Source organism: Anser anser (genome assembly GCF_964211835.1).
Source record: "Anser anser genome assembly, chromosome: 6".
Classification (NCBI taxonomy): Eukaryota; Metazoa; Chordata; class Aves; order Anseriformes; family Anatidae; genus Anser; species Anser anser.
Genome location: NC_139726.1, coordinates 25572151 through 25595639, shown reverse-complemented (window position 1 = coordinate 25595639; position 23489 = coordinate 25572151). Strand labels below are relative to the sequence as shown.

The window sequence follows — 23489 nt, the reverse complement described above, 5'->3', positions numbered from 1 at the left end:
TTGCAGGGTATCCTGATATATTGGTTCTAGAAAATCAATGCTTATGTATTAGTCACACTGCAAACACATCCATTAAGCTTACTGCTTGCTGGAAAATCAAATATGAAGCTTTTGGCAACTTCAGCTGAGCTCCTATTCATTGCTAGCTAGACTGCATGAGGTTTCAACAGCTAAGACAACTGAAACAAAATAGTTATAAACTCAGCTTCATCTGTACCATCAAAGACCATCTGAACCATCTAATTTCAATTGTATTTAAATTTCTCACCCACTTCTGGAAAAGAGTCAACAGCAAAATTTTCTTCCACCCCCATCCTCTGCAAGCTTTCTGTGTCTCTTCTATTTAAATGAAGAAAGAAGAATGCACAGTGTTTTTCAGACCAGTCCCAGTATCTCAGCCTCAGGAATTTGTCTTTGTAGAAAGACAACATGGCTGTAGCACAAAACCCGCATTTCTGACCAGAAACACTCAAAGATTTAAGGGAAAAAACAACTGCTCCTTAATAGCTGAAAAATTGTACCAGGAGAAGAGGAAGATGTTCAGAGCTCAACAATTTGTTTCCTTTTATCACAAGCCAAAATACTGTCAGCAACCAGCACTGAGAAAAACATTAACTTTCAGTTCTCCTTTATTAGTTTTTTTCATGATTAAGCTGCTCCATTGGTAAATCCTCAGAAATGAATTGCTGAAGCCATGAAGTCAGATGCATGCTTATTAGCAAAGGTGCTTAATTCATCTCCTTATTCTAGTGTTAGCAAAAAAAAAAAAATAAAAAGTGAAAACACAAAGTAAATGCTAATTCAAAAGTACTGCCCACTTCAAAGCATTATGCGGTAGTTCTAGTCACAGGGTTTTAAAATATCATGCAGAAATGAACTGATCAGCATCTTTTTAGTAACTTTGGAGGACTAAGGTGACCAATCTGTTGGTATAATTGACAGTTTTCTTCCAAGGTGCAGATGCTTCCTGACCCGTGGGCTGGCAGCACAGCTGCTCTTTGTCTTGTGCTGTGACCTGCCTGGGATATAAAGTAGCTGTTCCAGCAGCAGGCACAGCTGCAGTGGGTCTAAATGCTCCCATCATGAACTCTACAGCTATCTGAGTCATGCACTAGACAAAGCACAGAACAAGAAAATCTTTGGCACACGGTGAAGTGAAGCAGCCCACGTGCCAGAGGGAGCAGGCTGGACCCCACTCCAGACAGTGCACGAAAGTGTCAGCAAAGGCTCCTGAATCTCTCTCTACCTGATCCTACCCCTGGTTCTCTGAAAAATAGTTTGATGCTATTGTTTTTTAAAGTTAGTTTGGCCTTGGAAAGCCATCAAAGGCAAACAGCTGAGGCTGTGTGGTCTCAGTAAGTATCAGCTGGTGATCACATCCCAGAGCCACCAAACTGCAGTTTGGTGGTGATCGAATGTCCACAGCTCTACCTCATCTCATGAGAAGGGGTTGAGGAGCTGCCCTGCCAAGCAGAGGATAGTTGCATTTATTTCTCTCCACATTTTATGTGACTCCCAGCCCAAAGCTTTTCCCCTTGATTTGGTGATAGTTGGAAAGGACACTGGAAGCTCTCCTGGTTTAGGCATGAACTTTTTTTTTTTTTTTCTGGCAGAACAGTTTTGGGAAAAAAGCAACTAAATAAACCTGAAGTACATTAATTTTTAAAGTTCATTTTTCTGAGTGTTTACACCTGGTTCCTATATTTGTAATGGTGACGGTTCCTTTCCGGGCTTCTTATTACAGAGGATGCACCATCCAGTGGTCATGAGGTCAGAGCATCCTGTCAGGCAGGCAAATAAAAACCTTCTGCTTTATAACAGAAGAGGATAAATGCCCCCAAGAATGTAAGAGTATCAAAACAGGGTTTTGAGCTTAATCTCTCTTCCATGTTACTGCTACACCTTCAACCTCTGAAAGTCCCTCTGATAGGGACAAATCCCAAAATAGGTCCTCCTGAGTGCAGTGGCTGCTGACTCTGCTGAGCACAAGGACAGCATGTTCTGCAGCTGCCCAAAGAGGGACAGCACTGCAGCAAAATGTGCAGCAAGGACGAAGGGAGCATGTGGCATTTTCCAGTATTACTCCGTAATAGGAACCTTAAAGCCGCCAGTGCTATTAGTGCTCCATCAATCACTGATATCACCAAGGGCTCATTTTTATACAAGAATACCTTAAAGAGCAAAGCCACCCTCCTCCCATTTGATTGTCTGCTGAGATGAAATATTTCACAACAAAAAAGCAAGCATGCTGTGGTAACGAGGACAGTGCCACAGAAAAAAAAGATGACAGTATTAAAAGGAAAACTCCAACCCTTTTTTTTGCATCTAAAAGGAAAGAGTGATAGAAATGCATTTTAATCATTAACTTGGGTTAGCTTTCACAGTACCTGAGAAACTGCCATATGGAACATATTCCAGTGTAATTTCTACTCTTAATGGCCTAGAGCTTTCCAAGAAACAAACTGTGTGGTACATAAACTGATATCAAAGTGGCCTTGCCTTCCCCCCCCCCTAAAGCTACAAATACATCATCCATGCAAGAGCCATTAATGTACATTTAATGTGTCTAGTAAAAGTCTGAGTGAAACACTGTGGTTATTTGGAATAAGTATTTGAACAGAATAAGATGAAGTAGTGGGAGACTGGAGGAAGAAATTCCAGCAATGCTACCATCCCACTTTAATTTCTTCTCAACAAAGTCCTGCTGTGCTTTAGACCAGAGTGTGAAGGATGCAAGGCATGAAGAACTGAGCTATTTAGCCCTTCAATTATCCAACTCAGCCATTGTCACAAAAGATGGTGTAGAAATCTTGATACTTTGCACTCTGGGAAAAAAACAAAAATCAGCACCAGTGGAAGACAAATGGACATCAGTGTCACTACCTAAAAGTCTCTATGAGTTGGTCTCAAGATTTTTCAAATGAATATTTGTCAAACAAATGTTTAGATCTGGGGACAATTCTAGTGTATATAGACAGATTCTTTTTGCTTTCCTAGAGATGTTAGGGCATTTATATGAAGGGACTGGGATTAAATTACCAGGAACTGATTTCCTGTCTCTGGAAAAAAAGTGTCCTCAGATTTTAATACATGGGTTAGAGAAGAAAAGTAGGGCAAGCACTAGTGAAATGATTCTTCAGGCTGAAGTTTGGCCTCAGGAGATCTGGTTTGAATTCTCCCATATTATTTCAGTAAAACAATCGAGGAACATATCACAGGCACATATCACAGTGCAGGTACAAAGCCACATGTGCAGCTTTGATTGATGGAAGAACGTGGTGGACGCACATGGATTCAAGCTCCATCAGTTATGCTCTGAGTGAGTGGATGTGCAAAGAGCCAATAGTTGAGCTAACAAATGCAAGAGCTCATTGTTTCGTCAACCTCTTTTTTTGCTCGCAGTAGGACAACATTCCTTGCCACTTCTCTCTGCAAAGTGAGTAGGGGTATTTCAGGAAAAGAAAGCTAAATGGACATCACAGAATATTCACCAAATGTCACGATGAGACTGATGCTACTAGGAAAGGCACATTGTACACCAAATTCATCTTGCATGAGGCCTATATCAACCTTAAAGCAATGGAATACAGCAAATTCATTGATGAGCTGTGTCCACCACTCATTTCTGGATAATCACAACCTGAGGCAAAGCTAAGATGTGAAATAGCAAAAGTTCAAGGATAATTTTACACAAATCTTGAGGAGTAAAGCACCAGTCCAGCTTTCTTCCCCCACCTCCTACCCTCCAGACAGCTCTTACCTCTTCATAAACCAGGCTGTTCTCAGGACCATTTGCTCCCTCCAAAAAGCATCCAAGTCAATTTACCTGGGTGGCAAAAGGGTGGGAGAAAGGAAAAAAAAATCTCAGATCATTTGAATTTTGAGTAAATATGAGCATAGTTTCTGGTATAGTCTTCTATCAGATTTGGCTCTCCTTTGGTTGGGTGGCTTAAACAGCTGTCTATTTGCACATAGTTGTGTAACCTTTTCCTACAGCTTGTTAATTTGACTTGAGATTGCAGCATATGGTTCCCTTCAGACATAACTTAAAATTAAAAAAAATAAAAAAAAATCTCAAAGTCATTTGTTTAAAGTTTGAAGAGAATCAGAATCCTGTAATTTTCAGCATTGTTATGAAATGGGTGAAAAGTTTCTTATGTATTTCCTTGCTGGTGTGCATTCCGCAGCTGTATAACCACTTGAAGAACCACTACAAAAATTAGCTTGCTGTGCACTAATTACAGAGACAGCTCTTGCCACAAACATTACAGCTGCACATAACACACCTTGGAGGAGTGATGACTGTACTAAAGGTAGTAATTGAAATATGATGGCCTTCAAACAAAACAAAATAAAATAACAAAAAATAAGCTAACAACAGGATATCTTTCATAGCTTTGTAGCCTGTTACTCTCACATTTTATGGATGCATTAAAACTTGAAGAAAATACAATTTTATTCATTTTGAATTAAGCATGGTAAAGGGAGAAATGTCAAGGAGATAACAGCAACAGAAAATTCTCAGAAGATCAAGATAAAAGAAAAGATCCTCCCCTGAATAGCTTTGCTTTGGCTGAGGGATGAGGACGACTGTATATGCAATGTATGGGGGCCAGTGGTAAACAATTGGAGCTGAGTTCCAGCTGGAGAGAGAAAACAACAGCAGCAGGAGGGAGACACACAGAGGTGGTAGGACTGGTGTAAGGTTTTGTAATGATCAAAGTGCTTCTTTGTACTAGAGTTGGTAGAAACAAGATGTTTCTTCAAGAAGTTTTCATAAACAGTTTTGCTAAGAAAGCTACAGTTTTGGGCAAGCATGGGACAAAGCTAAGAGAAAGATGGACAGGGAATCATTAAGGACTGACCCTTGCCTGGTTTAATAACCTCAGCTTCAAGATGTATCGTGAGTGACAGGGCTAGAACAAGCACTTTTGAGAAGTCTCATAAGCAAATCATCGAGAGGCATTTGCTTCAACGTACTGTTTCCCTTTAATGGCTGTAGGCTGAATATATTATTTCCAATCACTCTCTTATGCTATTTTTACCCCCATGTATGGACATCACATCTCTCGTCTTCAACCCAGGTCTTTGGAGTTCTTCCCAGCATTGTGAAGGAACACAGAATATTACACTTATATTTAGCTACTGTAGATTCAAGGTAAGCATTTCTGATTCTCAAGGATGAATGCCTTGAACCTGCACCAGCAGCAGGCTAAAAAAAGGACTTCAGCTAGATAGAGAGATAGCCAGCACTTGTTACTGATACAGAGGGTGTTTTTCTCTTTGCCTCCTCTGTCAGATTGTCTGAGTGACAGGAAACATGGTAATTGGACCCCATAGCTCACTCTGAATATGATGCACATGTACTTTTTGAAGAATGAACTTGTGGTCTGATGACACAAAGGAGAAGATGGAATTTCAGCTGAATTGTCCAATATCTCCTAACTGAAAGAGATATAGGTTTTGACAGCACAAAATGGAGAGGAAAAAAAAAAGAGAGAAAAAAAAAGGTATAATGGTATAATGGTATTTGCAGAGAAAAATCATTGCTCACAGAGAAATGGCATGTCACAATATGTCTCTACAAAATGCCAAGAACACTTCTGTTGTGCAGTGGGTAACTACAGTGTCTGCTTTCAGCCCCAACTCATACTAAGGCTTATTCGAGCATGAAGATGACAGCTTGTGAGATTGTGCTGAGGCACGTAGGACAGCTGTTCCGTTTGAAGGTACAGGTGATACGCAGCTGCAGGAACAGCACTCACAGGCCTGAACTGCGTGATTATGTCCTCTGTACAATGAAAGGCTTTGACACCTGTGGTTCACAACATCCAAGACTGAGAATACCTGAAAAGCTTCTCCAGAGTTTAACACCATCCAAAGAACAAGTTACAGACCAAATCTATAGTCCAAGCCTACTTGGTGAGTTCACTGCTTACCCTCCAGCAAGTGCCTCCAGGCTATTCTATGATGCTGCCTCCTGCAAGACACCTTAACCTTCAATGGCAATTCTGTGCTTTTTGCCATCCCCACTGCAATCACCACATCTTACTCATGTACAATCACACTTGTGAAGCAGCCAGCTGGGAATAGAGAAGGAACAAGTAATGCACAAAAGTGATGACTGATTTAAAAAACAAAATCTAAGTTCTGAAGTGTAATACCTACAACTGTAAAGAAAATTAAAGAAAATTGAAGAAAATTGAAGAAAATTGAAGAAAATTGAAGAAAATTGAAGAAAATTGAAGAAAAGAAAAGAAAAGAAAAGAAAAGAAAAGAAAAGAAAAGAAAAGAAAAGAAAAGAAAAGAAAAGAAAAGAAAAGAAAAGAAAAGAAAAGAAAAGAAAAGAAAAGAAAAGAAAAGAAAAGAAAAGAAAAGAAAAGAAAAGAAAAGAAAAGAAAAGAAAAGAAAAGAAAAGAAAAGAAAAGAAAAGAAAAGAAAAGAAAAGAAAAGAAAAGAAAAGAAAAGAAAAGAAAAGAAAAGAAAAGAAAAGAAAAGAAAAGAAAAGAAAAGAAAAGAAAAGAAAAGAAAAGAAAAGAAAAGAAAAGAAAAGAAAAGAAAAGAAAAGAAAAGAAATCCACTTAGAAAAGGTTATCAAACATCCATCACTCATTCCATTAAACATTCTTAGAATCATAAAGTCTCTTGAGTTGGAAGAGACCCATAAGGATCATCGAGTCCAACTCCTTAACTCATAGCTAATCATAATTCTCAACTCATAAGACTAAAGAGCCAAAGACTCAGGATTTCCTGGCCCACATTCTGATGTCAATAATAGGAGAGGAACAATGCAACATGATCACTGGCATCAGGGAACAAACTTTTAAAGTACAGCCACAGCAATCACAACATCAGCAAATAATTGTTCACAGTAGCTGGCAGGCAGCTTGGAATGGTTTTATTATTAGTCTGTTAAACTTTTTTTAAAAAACAATCTTCAATTAAAATATATCTTCTCTTCTTTTCATCATGAAAGCTTAATTCCTTTTCCTGAAGGTATAAAGTCATTGGCAGAACAAAAAAAAAAGGTTTTTAACATTCAACATGTTTGAACATCAGCAGCTGCCTGCTGCTGCTCTCCATACATTAGCGAATCTGAGCTCATGTCACTCTTCTCAGGGGTAAGAGTTACCAGAACATTGACTCCCTGCACCCTCCGAGAAAACTCGAGGGCACCAAGACTGCTATCATAACACAGGGCATTCTCGAAGAAAACTGTCTCTTGGCAACTGGAAAAACAGTCTCAATGCACTTGGACTAGTCCACATCTGCTGTTAAAACACGCGGAAAAATATTTGAGCCCTTTCAATTACCAATAATGAAGTTACACAGACAAGAGATTAGATTGTTCGTTTAGAAAGCAGTCTAATAAATAGCCTACACATTTTATTTATACTCTTTCTAAAATCCTTGATTCAATAGATTCATTTCATGTCCCTCCTCTAGCAGCTATTACTATGGAGTTGTGGAAAAAGAAATGCTTGGAAATCTTTTCAAATTAATTCTGAGCATGTTGGAATTTCTATTAATTTCTATTAAACTATTAAAATATGACCACTGCTTGAAAATCTTGTATTCAGGGCTTATTCCAGCTAGTGCATTGTATCATCTTCAGTGTCTCTTTTTTAGAGTATTACTTTCTTTTCCTTGTTTTTCCCTCCCATCCCTCACCAGTGAAATGCCACTGTCCACTGTCAGACACCTGTCCTCCATTCACAGGCAGCTCTCTTCATCGGTGTAATTGTTTCAGGTTTAAATCCTGAAGGCAGTGGTAGTTTTGCCTTTCAGGTTAAGTTCAAGAGTTGGCAAACATCCCTAATGAGTTTGTAAACACATTTCTCTAACTACAAGTAACCATCAGGGTTTTCTAGCAACAAGAAGGATTCCTTCCCCTCAGCCTCTTCTCTATAGCTTCTTTGCCTGCTACTATTTTCATGCACCAATTCCATTTTTAAATACTTACTGGACAAAGCAGTCGCTATTAGTTTGAGACAAAGTAGGTATGATTCACGCAAAAGCTATTACTTAACTAGGAAATAATATCAAGTAAATAGCATTAAGAAAAAATGTAAATCATGCCTTGGGCACAGGAACTCACGTGTTCCACTAGGAAAGCCATCCTGAAGAGCCTATTCTGGGCTCCTCTGAGCACCACAGACATCATTACCTAGCTGGCCTATCCATGAACCTCCTGATATTTTTAGCATGCCATCAAGGAAAAAGTAATTTGTACCTTAAAAATAACTATTGCTTCCTACATTGCCTCTTTTGGAGAAAGAACTAGAGAATGCACGGATTAGAAATACATAGGTTTTTTCCAGGACACCACTTAAAGGAGCCACCTTCTTTCCCTATTGATCAACTTTACATACTTGTATTTTGTTGAATGACAAACAATAGCACAGAGGAAATTAAACACTGAAATCTGCAGACACTCTGTGGCAATATTTGTTTAACAGCTGCCGAACTCTGGAAGTAACAGTGAAGCACATTATGTAAGAAAATTCTGTAACCCAAACAGATAATATTCTGGTTAACATCACAGTGAGGCTCTACTTGCTTTAAACCTCAGTTGTTATACGAAAACAATGTTCAGCTGAGGATCCGCAGCACAGAACTATTTGTTCAGTCCAGAAATAACAGCCTAGACATGTTCAATAAGTCAAATTCAGGCAAATACATAATTGTCTTTTCTTTAAAAAGAAACATTTAATACAACAGATTACTTGGTCTTACTTTACCTTTGAGAAAAATATTACTAGTGTGATAAATTGTACACTAGGTTGTTCCAAGTCTCAGAGTTAAAAACTGAATACATGAAAATAAATCTGTAAGAGTTAAAAGCTGCAAATGCAGACCTGGACAAAGGGTTGACATAAAAAGTGAACTAATTGAACCCATATTTCTTAGCAGTATGTAACAGATTAAGTCATGATTGGTTTATGAAACTAAACAGAAAAAAAAAACTTTTTTAAATCTTCATAAATAAAAAATGTTTATGAGCTTTAACCCAGAAGGAAGTTGACAGTTTGCTGAGAAGATGTTTTTCCGGTGTAACCAGGCATGTTTTTAACTACAGTCTGAAGCTGGCCAGTAGATTAACAGAGCTTTAAAATGCATCTTCATAAATTGTACATTTGTTTGACTGTTAGCAGAGATATTTGAAAAGAAACAGTAAAAAATTGCCATTTCAAAAGAGGCCATATGGACTTATCAAATTACCAATGCTGTGTTTTAATTCCAGACAGATAACATTTCAGGTAATGATCCAAACTACAAACAATAATTAAGTGAGCAACTTTTAAAATCTGTTTAAGCTCTACACAAGTTGTTTCAGAGGACACACAGAGAAAGGCTTACAGGGAACCAATTAGGTAGCAGTATACTTGGTAAAAGTATATAATTTTCTGAATAAAACAGTATAACTCATTTGCAACAGTTAAAAGTTCCTAAAAAAAAAAAAAAAAAGCTTAGCGAAAGCTCTCAACTAGTTTTAGAGTTTCACTAACTTCAACCAACTGGAAGGTTTGAAATCAAGAGATTTGCTTGTAAGTCCACTATCAATAAATACAGCATGCACTGAAGACTACCACCTCTTCTTCTGCTTAAGAAAAATCACAAAATAATGCTAGCAAGGAAGATAAAGACTTTATTCAATTAAACCTAGTCAGTTCTCAATTGACTTCAGAGGAGTCTGTTGTAAATCTAAAGTTCAATACACAAGTGTATGCTAATAACATCTTCCTATCTTACCCATCAATTGATTTTACTGGGATTAAGCACATCAGTTGCACACTACTCTAGGATGGCTGTGTATGGAATCAAAGACCTCTCTCCCACCACATTTTCTTTCCAGCAGAAACATAGCTAATGAGATCTGTTTAAACCTTCATGACCATTGATATTCATCCGTCTCTTTGAAACTTTCCAGCCTTAGCAGAAGAGACTTCTCTGCTTTGTGCTCTTCCCAAAGGACATTTGCCATCAGGACAGTGGCTGCAGCACCTCCACCATGCAGTCAGGGGAGGAAGAAAGGAGGCCATTCAGCAGTTCCTCCTCCTGGTTATATCTGAGCACTCCCAAAGACACACCAGAGCTGTACTGTACACAAGATTTTATCTACAACAGCTAGGTTGCCTTTATGGGGATAGGAGATAATGGGCTGACCATTCAGAGGGCAATGCCAGAGATAAAGATCACACAATAAATTTGTGCTAGCTGCCAACACTGAGGCTGGGCAAGTAAGGAAAGTGAAAATAAAATCTAAATAGAAAGATAGGGAACGTCCAACTAACCTGAAAGTTCCCTTGGGTTGTCTCTGTATTGTAGCACAGGAAATAAGGTCAGGGTTGGGACTAGTGATTTCCCATTTGCTTTCAAAGCTTCAAGAATATGGCAAGAATTCTGATGCTCAAAATACCAAAAAAGAAAGAAGAAACAGGAGCACTAGAGGAAACAGGTAAAGAGACTAAAAGTAAAGAGACTAAAAGCATTGTCCCTCCCCACCCCCCCCACCCCCCCTTTTTTAATCTGTTAATAAATGTATTTTCTTCTCCTCAGTTTAGGTATTCCTACCCCTTTGCTTCTGTTATTGTCTAAAAATTTGTCCAGTTGGTGCCTGATTAACTAACTGCCACACTGCCTTATATTAAGATTCTGCCATTTCTCTGAAGAGATATTTCCTTGTTCCTATCTTTTCAATTCATCCACTCACATTTCTGAGTTGGTCTTGTACAGTTACTTTATGCAGACCTTCCTCTTCCTGTCCAAACTAGTCTCTCCCTTGCTTTGAGATCCCACAGAGATCTGGATGTCAGTTCAGGGCAAGCTTGGCAAATCCTCATTAAGAAAGGTTTGATACTATCCCTTGCTTTATAGCAACAAATTGCAGAAAATCTCACTATGGGCTACGTAATGCAGATCCTATTTTCAGTGTTCTTAATCTTCACATCTGAGCAACATCTGATTGAACCTAGGAACTACTTGGAAGGTTTAGCTGCCTCTAGACCTTCAGCAGTACAGATAAAATACACAGATGAAGGCTGCCATCAGCTGCATTTTATTTACTGTAGCAGAATGTCTATTCACCTTGAAAAAGTCCATTGTGCTTCACTACAACCACCCAGAAGACAGACATCCTATAGCCAAGCTTTCTAGTGCCTGCGCTCCTCTATCACATCTGCTGCTTACATTCTAGATTCATCTCCAACTTCTACGTTCTCATTCTCTGTCAGCTCCATCCTTCACTCAACTTACAACTGCTCAAAATTGTGTTTTCTCTGTGCTGTCCCTGTACTTGGGCTGAGGTAGTTACAGAGCTACCTGACAACTGTCCTTCCTATTCCTTTCTGCAGCACAAGCTCACAGACAGGCCACCTGCACCATGCAACTGCTGGCAGTCATCAATAGTATTTTGCTTCCTCACAATCCTTTTTATATGGCGTGTGCTCTTACTCCGTGTTTATAAGGCACATGGCAGAAAGTAGGGACAACCTTCAAGCATGGACCTCAGGCACTCTAGTAGAATATTTCTCTAAAGAAACTACAGCATCCTCATTTGTACAATAACAACATTCTGGCATTTTTTCAGCTTCACGGAGAACTAAGAACTAAAGCAGTCCAGGCTCCACCTCTGGCTCTGGCACAGCTCTCAGGTCTCAGAAAGCATTGCCACCTTTATGATGGACACCACATGTTTGATGAGGCTTCTGCCCTTCTCTTCTCTCCAAGTCCCAACGCTCTGCTCACTCACAGCTGCCGAGGACCAGGTGCAGACAGGCCACAGTGCCATGGCCAGCACAGCGCAGCAGCAGCCAAGCAGCCGAGTGCAGGACCTGACACCGTACCACTGACAGCAGCTCTGTGCAGGACAGCTTGCTCTCCACCACTGCAGTTTTCCTCCTGTGTGATTCACAGCTTGCCCACAGCTGCAAAGTACATTAGTGGGAGCGATCCAGATGAAGATCTTCACTTTGTTTTTTTTTTGACACTAGAGTTTCCAGTCAAGTTTATTTAAGGTAATGATGCAGCCACTGATGAGGGCAACTTCCCAGCCAACTGCCATGTCAGTGCTATACATGCATCATACAGTCTTAGCACCCACAGTCAGTACGCTAGAAAAAAATATTCAAATTTCTGATGCATTCCAGCACACCCAGCATGTACCAGCTCACGTGCTAACACACAAAACCCCCAGCGGGGAAGTTCACACTGGCTTTGCCGTTCACTTCTCCAGTATCCCTCAAAGAGCTGGTGTGGCCTGGCTCACAGCTGTAGTTCAAGTGGGACTTGGTTTCTGATGCTCATCATCCTCTCGTCCACACCTGGAGGCAGACCAGAAAAGCCTGCCTCTGCCTATACAGAGATGTTCAGCTTGCTCCAGAGCAGATCTCAGAAGTAAACCAACACAGTGCAAATGGTTCAGGGGGACCTGGATCCCTGCATGGAAGCAGGACCATGCCTAAACACATTTACCCCTTTCTTTTTTTTTTTTGAGAATCCCCTGCCTAATGTTACAGCTTAGAGAGCCATTTCACTGGTAGCCCAACAGGCACAACTCAGTCCAAGACTTGACTACAGCTTGAACTTTTTAACTCAGACTCATTTCTATATGAAACTAGATTTCTTTTTTGAGGTTGAGAGCAGTGCAAATATCACTAAGCCCATACTGTGACCAGATACTCAGTAGCTCTTGTAAAAGGACAGCTGTAGCTATAATATATATGGCTTTTTGTAACACTGATTCTCCAATTCAAGCAAATTTACTTAGTACTTCTTGTGCTATTGCACTCCTCAGAATTAAACTGACATCAGCCTAAAATGTTCCGTTCTACTAGAATATTTTCAGTGAACCACATTCAGCTCCAGTGTACAACACCAGGATGCATGTTGCACCTATTCACACAGGATTCACCCTCCCCATCTTCCAGCTTACTGCACTTGCACTTTGCAAAGTCCATACAACATCTCCTGTGTTCACCCCCACCATGCAGTGTTCCCACCCCTGCTAAGTGTTTCCAGCAGCACGCCCATCTAACTCGAATTACCCAAGTGTTTGCTTTTCATATGTTCATCTATTTTTCTACATCTTAAGATATGAAAATGGGGTGCTTAAAAGTTCTTAAATATAAACTCCCATGTTATTACAGGACATTCTCCACTGCAAGCAACCTGCAGCATTCCCAAGAGAGGTGATTACTTCATCTCACATGGTATGCTTAAGGCTGGAGTAGACTTTTATATCTTTGTCTTCTGTTTCAAAACCAGGAAGGTAGAAAACACCCCTCAAAAAGCAAGGTTCAAAATAAAAGAAAGAGGGATCTATGCACGGCAGTGAACTATTTTTGGAGACAAGATTCTGCTTATCCTATGGCAAATCACTATGAACTTCTGCTGTGTAGCATGAACAGGAAAACAATGACTGGAATTCAGCTGAAATCATGGCAGAGATGAAATATTCTAGAGCACAGGGCTTTCTGCTTATTTTCCCCAAAAGAGAACAATTTTTTTTGTGACCACTATTATACTATGACCAGGTCTGACAGACTTCAAAACCAGGCTGAGGAGGAAGCTATGCTCTCAGAAGATATCCCAAGGCAGCATCATACATAGTGTAAGTCCCTTGTGCCAGCACAGAGGTTCCTCTCCTGCAAACAAGGCACCCAAATCTTGCAGCAGCTCTCAGCTTCCAAGTCAGCGTTTCTGCACAACTCCCAGCAGTTACTACTCCTACATGCCCGAAAGAATTTCGGCAGCGAAAAAATGAATGCAAAACTGTAGTCAGGGTTTCAACACATTTCTCACATTCTCACAGAGAATGGTGCTGAAGACCCATGCTGATGAGGTGGGCTCCAGGAGGGGAGAACACCTGCTCAGACCTCATCTCTGCCCTCAGCCTGTGCTCAGGGAAGAGGAGAGGTTTGTGCTTCTTGGTCACTCTCATTAAAAGTAGCTGGTTTTGCTCCACAGCCATTGAGTACATTCCTCAGATTCTTTCCCTTTATGCTTTGTAGGTCAGGGTTAGAAGTCACTGCTGAAAGCACAGGAAGTTGAAAATCACTTTTTCAGCCTTCTGTCACCTGGGGGTACTTCTGCGATAAACAGAAGGCTTAAGGAATGGAGCACCTTTTACAGCCCCTACCACAAACAACATACCAAACCTTGAATTCCTCCCCTTCCTGTGTCCTCAGCTGGCAAAGAGGAGTCTGTGAAAATCCATGCACATTTGCAGGAACACTGTGCCCCTACTAACAAGTATCCCACTGAACAAGGCAGGGAGGGCCTCCAGCTCCACCACACTTCTCCAGCTCTCCAGGAGAGAAGATGGGTGCTGAGGACTGATGGAGGTACATCACCAGCCCCTCCATGCAGGGATCTCAGGAGGTGATGAGACCAACAACCTACCTGTTGGGCCCTGCATGGAGCAAGGCCGCACTCCTCACAGTTGCTGGGGTGCAAAGTGCCCCCCGAGCCCACCACAAGCACACCTCAAACACAGTGTGCCACGTCGCGCCACTGAAATTAAGCCAGCCTTCTCCATTGACCTCAAGGGGAGAAGGATTGAGAAACATGTTTTCAGTCATCACCTTGAGACTTAGAGGTGCATTAATTAAGGCTTACAGGGGAATTTAAAAGTGAAGTATTAAAATGCAGCTAGGGCAGCCAGGATACAACACTGACTGTGTTTCACAGTACTTGTGACCCCCACAAAAGTTAAAATATTCACACTATATTAAATATCTAGTATCTTACCATACCCTAACACAAGCTAAAGCATCCACCAACAAACTCTGGAAGAGAAGTCACAACTCTTCATGCCAGGGAAGAGGGCCCAGGGACTAGGACCGAGCCCCACGAGAGACAGCGTGGGATCAAGGCAGGAGGCTGGGTTCTTCCTGTCTCGAGGCAGACACCATCCTCCCAGAGCTTTCCAGAGCTAAAGAAGCTATTTCACTTTATGGTCTGCAACATATATTTTTTTCCTCTATTTTTGCTTCCAACTGCATATTTTTATAGGACTCCTGCCCTTACCTATTTCAATACTGGCTTTAATTATTCCAGTGAATACTTGCTTCTGATTTTCCTGTAACTACTTAGAGGAAGTGAGCCTAAAAAGGAAAAATCGAGAAAAACTAGGTTTTGCATTCATTTAAAGGTATTCTGTTCAAAATTAGAGAAAAATGTTTGAGGTTTTATTCAAAACAAGTTTTTAGCAAGAAAGTTACAAGAAATTATGAGCGGACTGCTAAAGGTCAGCATGTTATAACCAAATTCCTGCCTGTTAAATTACTGGTATATTATGCTTCCAAGAAAATCTGTGTTTAACATCTGTTTTCTTTACGAGAGATCATTAGTAACAGACAGGCCGAGTCATATCCTCATTCTGCACTTACCTCAGGTTTTGAAAGGACAAACCTGTCCCTCCCTAGATGCAGGACTAGATTCAGACCTGGCCTTGTTGGACTTGTGCACTACCGTGATGTTTTCAAGTTGCTTTGGATTCAGACATTACCCAAAAATGAGTATTAATGAGGAAAACAGGAAGGTGAGCTGGAGACGAGCTGGCTCTGCTTCTCATCATTTTGCACTCACTGCTGTTCAAGCTATTTTTTTTTATCAAGTCAGAGCAGATTTCTCTTTATGACATAGCTGGCAAAAAACTTCCTGAAAAAAAATTGGTGGCTGGTAGTCAAATTAGGAATCAGTATGGATCACAACATCCTGCTACTTCTGAAGAGGTTGGCACTGTAAAAAAATAAAAAAAAAAATAAAACATGCACATAGCAGAAAGCTCTGCAACTGAAGTTATGGAAAGCAACTGTTGTTTTAGCACATGCTAGGAAGCAAGTGTTTTCCAACACCATTTGTTGTTGAGAGGTCAACACATGAAATATGGAGACATCTGGATATTTCAAGGTCAGCATGTGGTTGTGGATATGAGCTCTGCGGAATGGCGGGCCTCTCTGGACATGACCTGAAAGAACCAGACAAGCACTGCATCCTTCCCCCACCACTCCAGACATCCCTACCTCTCTCCCTCTTCCACCCCCAGGTCCCTCTTCCTAACCCAAGTACAAGTGTGAGGCAAAGAAAAAAAAAAGGATGCCTCTAGCTGTGGTGAAGGTTTCAAGACTATTCAGCCTTCATCAAGGTTATAATTGCCCAAATATTTGATGCTACAATTGGAGATAAATGTTTTCGCAAGCAGGGTTTATAGATAAACATGAGCATTATGAGTGTGCCTGTAGCAAAGAAGTGCTTAGAAACACAGTGCCTTTGGCTTTCTGTACCTTCAGGTGCTTTGCCATCTCAGACCCAAGTATGGAGCACCCATTGTAAGAGCCTGGCTAGAGGACTGCAGGGACATGGGCTCAAATACTTTCCCTATCTGATTTTAAAGATTCTGGGGTGAAGTTATGCAATGCAGAAGAAAAAAAAAAAGCAAAAGGAAATCCAAACAGATTTTCATGACCATCCGAAGTGTAATAGTGATGTTTTAAAGGATTCTTAAAGTATCACATTGCTCATTTCACTTACTCTTTCCACATGATGAACATTGTGGGTTGCTAGAATGCAGACACTTGAAGTGAAATGTAAACCTAGGGTCAGTTCAGGATCTTTTTATTTTTTGGTGTTGTTTTTTTGTTTTTTTTTTTTTTTCCTTTGCTTTTGAATTATTTGCAACCTTGAAAAAATGTTACTTCCATACCTCAGTTTACCCACATGTGGGATATTTACTTCCCAAACTGCTCATAAAGTTTAAATCCAGTAATGTTTTCTGTAACAAGTATCAAGCTTTGCAGATGAATATTAACATTTTCAACCCGCATCACCAATTCTGCAGTGTTTTAAGAAAATAAATGGCAAGAACTGAAGTAGCATAGAACAGACTGGGAACAGGTGAACTGTAGAAGTGGTAGGGCTTCATTTGACAGAAGAGGAAAAGAATACCAAGCAGAATTTGGAAAAAGCAGGCAGAAGGAGGGAAGAATAAAGATTGATGAAATGGTGCTTTGGAACCTAGTGAAATAAAATGTCACACAACCACCCATGCCCACCAGGATGGGGCTTAGTTTATTTTTAAGTGACAGGAATCATGCAAAATTAGAGCAGAGACTGCAAACAGCAACAGCTGCCCTACTTCTTTAAAAAGCAGTTGCTGAATTAGGAGATTGTTCTACCAAAGCTGAGCATGGCTTCCACGCTACACAAACATTAACTGGATGTAAAGCAGCCTTCCTGAAGGCCAAAAACTTCCTCTTAAATTTGCATTGTTTTGTATGATACTTCACTTTGTTTCTCCCTACAGTGGAAAAGACTTAAACCACCCTGCTCCTAAATGCTAACATTTTCCTTAATCTAAATGCAAAAAAGTCACTTTTCGGGCAAAAAGACATTTAAAGCCTTGTAAGTCACATTTCATTTGTAAGTGCTGTTGTGGCTTCCCTTCTATATAATGCTTTGTGGTTTTTTTTGTTTGGTTGGTTTTTTGTTAGAGACTATGTAGTTGTTTGCAGTAAATTTTCTCATCCAACAGAACAAAGATAAACTGAAGACTTTAGTTTTGACTTTAAAAGGTGTGGGCAAACCAGTGGCACAAGACAGTGCACAAATAAGGACTTCCAGGAGCAGACAGGGGCCACCACACCTGACATCAGCTGGAAGGTCCCTTGTTCAAACCCTGGGTCAGCAACAATGGGGAGCTATTGCCATTCACTGACTTTAGCTCCTTCCAAAAGAGTACTGATATTTTAGGCAGATACCTAACAGTCAGACATTTGCAGCATCAACAGAAAAAGCAAAGCTTTGATGGGAAGAAAGCTTGAACTATCCTTAGGTCCTTTTGATGGAGAGCTGAAGCAGATTTGGGAGGCGGGATACAGAAGCACTGCTAGACCAACAATTTGAAGAAAGCTAGTGTAATGCCACCCAAAGGGCCTAACTTTTCACATTAGGGTAGAGGAGTTAAAATTCGTGATCTTTGAAGAGAAATCCATCTGGAGACTTGTTATTTTCTCACAGATGAGGCAATTATAAGGAATAGCCCTTTCCTTTATCCCTCAAGGAAGTTCCTAGCTTAGTTAGCAACATGAGTTATTTCTATGGCAACAGACAGATATAAACACAGGATTATAACGTTCAACAAAGGATCAAGAAGAGGAAGAAATAGGAGTTGAAGAGAAATACCTGGAAGAGCTACAAGAGCTGCAGAAGTCACTAATTCCTTAAAATACATTTCTTCCTCCCAACAGGACTCCTTACCAAAAAGGTGCAATGCTCACAGACTTTGAACTAAATAGGAAAAAGCCAGATGACTGTACATTATTTTTGTTGAAGGCATAACAGTAATTGGAGTAGCTGGCACCACTGACACACAGGACGGGGTATGTCGGGGTGCTGTGCTGGGGTCCCTCAGACATCGCTGTCACAGCTGCAGCCAGGCCACCTCAGCAGAGCTCGCGCTAGAAAGCAGGTACCTTTAGTCTGCAAGTATTGCTATAGAGGCAGGATGTCCAGCACATATGTACGAGTAAACTCAAACACCCACACGTGCTTACATACACTAAATAGAGCCGAGCAGGTAATTACAGCATTGTCAAACCAAGACTGACCTTGGAGGGAAAGCACAGGTGACACCTTTTAAAGTCTCTCCCTGTTCCCTTTCACTTCTGAAGCCATGTGCACTGCTCCCGGATGCAATCAAGCCCTACCAGCAGAACAGCAACAAACCTTTGCTGCACATCCCAGTGCAAATAGCTGCATGGAGCACAGGGCACTGAACCCAGCCCCCTCCAGCTTTTCCCTTTCATTTTCTCCAACAGGATAGGCCAGCCCTCTTGGCCTGGGGAGCCCTGGGTGCACCCCAGGGGAAGCACACCACAGGCCAGTTCAGCAGAGCTTGGTGTCCCGTACCAGCAGAGTACCTGTGCACCAACCCCACAGGGCCAGTGCTTGATTGCTGCTCCAGAAAATTCATTTTGAGCTGGTTTGGGTGTGCCTGCGTGAGCTGCAGTTACTCCTCTGGATTGCCCTAGAGCAGCCACTTCCCAGGAACATCTGTCTTGTGGGATCCTAGCCAGAGGAAGAAATTTCTTTAATTTTTTTTTTTGGTTAATCACCACCCTCATTTACACCAGACACATGCTGCCACATGAGGCTGGGAAAGAGAGGGAAAGCCCAGACTGCACAGAGACTGGCAGCGGGTCTGAGACATGGCCCCACCAGCCAAAGGAGCCAAGCAGAGGCAGGTGCGTGGGAAGCTCACAGTAAGACAGGCCAGGCCACAAAGGGATCTTCATGCTCCCACAGCTGATCCAGGGCACACAGAGATGGGTCTGGCACAAGTCAGGATCACTTGTCCTGGGCCATATGTCCATCAAAGAGCAAAGTAAGCACATCTGTGGCTGGGCACGGCCCACTGGACAGCCTGTCAGGAAGCAGTGAAATAATAGGGGTAATACTGCCTAGCATTAGATGTGAAAGGAAAGACCATTACGCATCTTTTGAAGCTTAAAAGTAACTATTTTCTCCCAAAGTAGGGAATGATTGAAGGGAGCATGTAGTGCTTCAGACAAACTTAATGCAGGAAGTTCTCTGCATCCTTCAGCTTCTTGCCAAGAGATGCTGTGCACTGTCACTCACTGGTACAATCCCAGGCCCTGCAGCACCCTTTAGCTTTTAAAGTCCCAGTGAAAGGTCTGGTTTTGCTATCCATGCCTTTGGAATTCAGGTGCAAAAGCCCTGCACAATCTCAACCATGAATCACTGCTGTGCTGGCGGGGAGGAAGGTGGGTGACAGTAAATAGAGCCAGACAGAGTAGACTGACATAGCCCAGAGTCCTTGCAAAGTCAGCAGTGACAATCTCCTGCATGCCTGAGGTACTCTCATCACTGGTAGGATTTAATCTAATGCTTTCCACATAAATAATTCACACAGGGACTGATTTACTGTACAGCTGTCAATGAACCTACAACAGTACTCATATGCTTCTCATACTAAAACAGCTCCATTTGCCAGTAAGGAAGGACGCAAGAAAGGATGACTGTTTTCCAGCCCTCTCCCCAAGAAGTGGAAGCTGTCATAATATTTAACCTTTCCTCTACTCTTCCACCAGCAGGCACCTGCCCCACCCCACCGTTTGTTCCCACACCCCAGATAGGAGAGCAGATAAGGAGTCCCCGGCTTGCTGCTTCCTGACCATGAGTCACAGCTCTGAGTCAGCCTTTGTGTTTTAGGGAACCTGGAAGGCTTTGAAACACGCTGTTGATTTTGGCAAAGCTGTCTCTTTTTGCTTCGAGGGTAAAACAATCTACACGCTTCATTCTCATTCTGAAAATAGCCTCTGAGGTGAAAACAGTGGGGGAATGACCAAAGACCTGCCTGTAGTGGACTCCCTGCATAGCAGAAGCAGAACCTCTCCATCCTGGTGCGCAGCTGCACTGAAGTGACTGATCCACCAAACACCCACTTACACACCCAGGACTTCAGCAGGATGCATTTGCAGCTCCTGAGTGTCTATTTTATGCACAGGAGATACCACTGTGTATGACTTCAGATACAACCACCTCTAGAGCAACTTTTCATCTTTCCAGTGATGACCAAGAAGGGTGTCACCATCCCCTGGGTCACCACCTGCTTCCCACATCCAGATGGCAACCGACATTAAGTAGCGCTAATTCCAGTCCCAACATCAGCAAGCCAGCCTCCTCTTTTCTCGCCAGTGCATTCATCCCAGCAAATCAAGGAGTTGGTCACATCTCAGTTGAGACAAGCTGGTAACAAGGAAAATGGGCAAATCTACCTCTCAAGAACCCATGTGCACCTTTGCCTGGTCCTCTTCTGTCTCCACAGATCAGCACTTTGTATTTATACACAAAAATCCTTCATTCTTGGCAGAGCAAAGCACCCATATTTTTATTAACATGTTTAAACATTACATCAGCTGCTCGTTTCAAACATTCATCTGCATCATCCACTTCAGTGCCTAGTTCTGTATCTGTTTTACAAAACCTTTAATTAAATGAATTATGCTTTAATATATATATTTTAATTTCCTTTTGCAATCATTTCAGACATCTTTTGATCTCTTGCTGTAATTTCAAACTATACTCCTTCCCTTCATGTCTGTTTGGATAAACACCTTTGCTTGGGCCAGATTCATTAGCATTTTAATTGTTTTCTCACTCCAGGACTTTTCTGAAATCCCTGCTTCCCACTGTATGGCAAATTAGGTTCTTTCTCCTAGATTAAGTCCTAAATTCACTAAAATGTCTTAAAGCGTAAGTATGACAGCATAAAGAAAACAAAAAGTTATCTGTAAAAAGTACAATTAGTTGCTACACTTCCTTTTAGAGGGTAACTATTGTTAAAGAAATTATATCAAGGAAATTGGTTTTAATATTCTTTAATAGGGATTTTACATGATAAAGCAAAGAAACCTGAAACATGCCAAAGCACAAAGAATAATTAAAATAGCAATTGTAACAGTATTTTTAACATTTCCTTGAATTAGTGTCTAGAAAGGGAAAACCTAATGTGAAAACTTAGATTTTTAACCTTGTCACAACATGTTGACTTTGGAAAATAGCTTCAGCACTTTTCTCCCTACGTCTGTCAAATAGTTTACTTAAAAATAAGTTATCAAAAAACATGACATTGCAAAAGCAAAATTTTTCACTTTTTACAACGTCACTTCTAAATGCTTTTATTTTTAATTTTGACTGCACCCTTTAAAGTCAAAGTGAAACGTTTCAGCTAACCAGAGATGTCCTTTCTCCAAGTCTGGTCAGTCAATCTAATTTAAAAAACCCTTTTGCTCAGCTCTGCCCACAAATTCCAATTTGTCACGCATCAGATGGTAAAAATTTGCATTCATATTCTATGATTCTATGATTCTTAGCCTGCTGCAGTTGTGGAAAAGTTAACTTCCCTCTTTTCATTGATCTGTGGCTGCGATTCAATGAGAGCGTGCACATAATCAGCTATTTGGGTCAACTATCAAGTGACTGTTAGTCTGATCCCTTCCTTGTATCATTACATACATAGCACCATCAGTAATCTGTACTGCAGGAAAGAAATCCACTAACACTAATGCTGATCCTGAAAATGTCACAAGCATCCTTAGCCTTAGTATAGTCGGCCTTATTTAAGAAGATGACATTCATAGCATATTCAAGGTAAAGCATGTGGGAACATTCAGAAAACATGTTTGCAACATTTTAGGCTTTACTTTCATTAAAAAAAAGGGCATGTTCCAACACAGAAAAGAGTGGGTGCTAACACTAGCTCTTCTATAAGAGTGGAGGCAAAGCCCTTAGTTTTTAGATCTGGTGAGATAAGGGAGGTCAGCTACAGGAGAGCTAGGGTTCAGACCTACTGGTGTCATGCTAAAACGCTTCCAGTGCTTTGACTTCTTTGGATTTAATAGCAAAGAGAGACTATATTCTCATGGAGGGTAAAAACAGCAGCAGTTACACCTTTAGCTCATTGAAGTAGATCCATTGAACCACTTCACTGCTTTCATAGACAAATTCACTTCCATGCTAAGTGGCTATTTTAAATGAATTCACTTCTACAAAGGAAGACAGACCACTTACATTAGGATTTATCAAAATTAACTTTTGTTTGGGATTACTTAAGCAGCATTAAAACACGTGCATTGTACAATTGGTTTTCCCAGGCAGATCACCTTTTTGCTTGCTTCTTATCTAGGAGTACAATTTCCCTCACATGAAGCTCTCCCACATGTTCAAAATGCACCTGCTTTCCTTTCTGATAGTATTGTGGGAGCAATGTGAGTGTTGCACCATCACTGTATCCTCTAACACTAGCAGGTATCTCAGGCTGATCTAGCCGAACCCCTCAAGTACAAACAGGACAGGATCTGCTGTCACAGGTCTGAGGCTGCAATCACTCCCCAAATATGACTGCAAGCAGCAATCTTGTTCTGCAGTCCCTTCACGCTATAGGTGTCTAAAAAACTTCGATTAATTCCCCACATCAAATAGACACAGGGTGGCAAACAGGGTGTAAGACAGTCCCTTGGAGACTCTCACAGCCATTTGGGTACAGCATCCTTTTAGAAAGGGACATCCCCAAATCAAAGTCCATAGCCAGGTTCCAGTGGAAAAAGCTTTCTTTCAGCAACTTACAGTGAACTGAAACTTAAAGGAACACTTAACTGTTAGACATCTTACTCTGAGCTGTATGTTAGACTAACTACAGTGAATACTCTGAAAATTATATGTGACCTGATTTAACATTTTCAGTACAACTTCTGAAGACAAAGTCAAAACGGGTTTCTACTAAGGAGCCATCAATTAGGCCTTCTTTAAGCCAGGTAATATTACAATTCCGCCACTTCCTAGCAATAATTTCTTTGTATGTGTCTGGGAAATACTCCCATTGGAAACAGAAGAGACTGAAGGATGAGAGCGAAGGAGGGCAATACCATATCTTCACTGGAATCCACCATGTCTGCCAGCAGGAG

General features: G+C 41.0%; 1 protein-coding gene across 1 annotated transcript in view; it reads right to left on the bottom strand.

The window, feature by feature from the left end:
* The window catches only part of LOC310902009 (uncharacterized protein), a 60215-nt gene that overhangs the window by 8204 nt on the left and 28522 nt on the right, over positions 1–23489 (bottom strand). The window contains exon 3 of the mRNA XM_083842861.1: positions 3761–3826. The gene's annotated coding sequence lies outside the window, so the exon portion shown is untranslated. The remainder of the gene's footprint in view (positions 1–3760; positions 3827–23489) is intronic.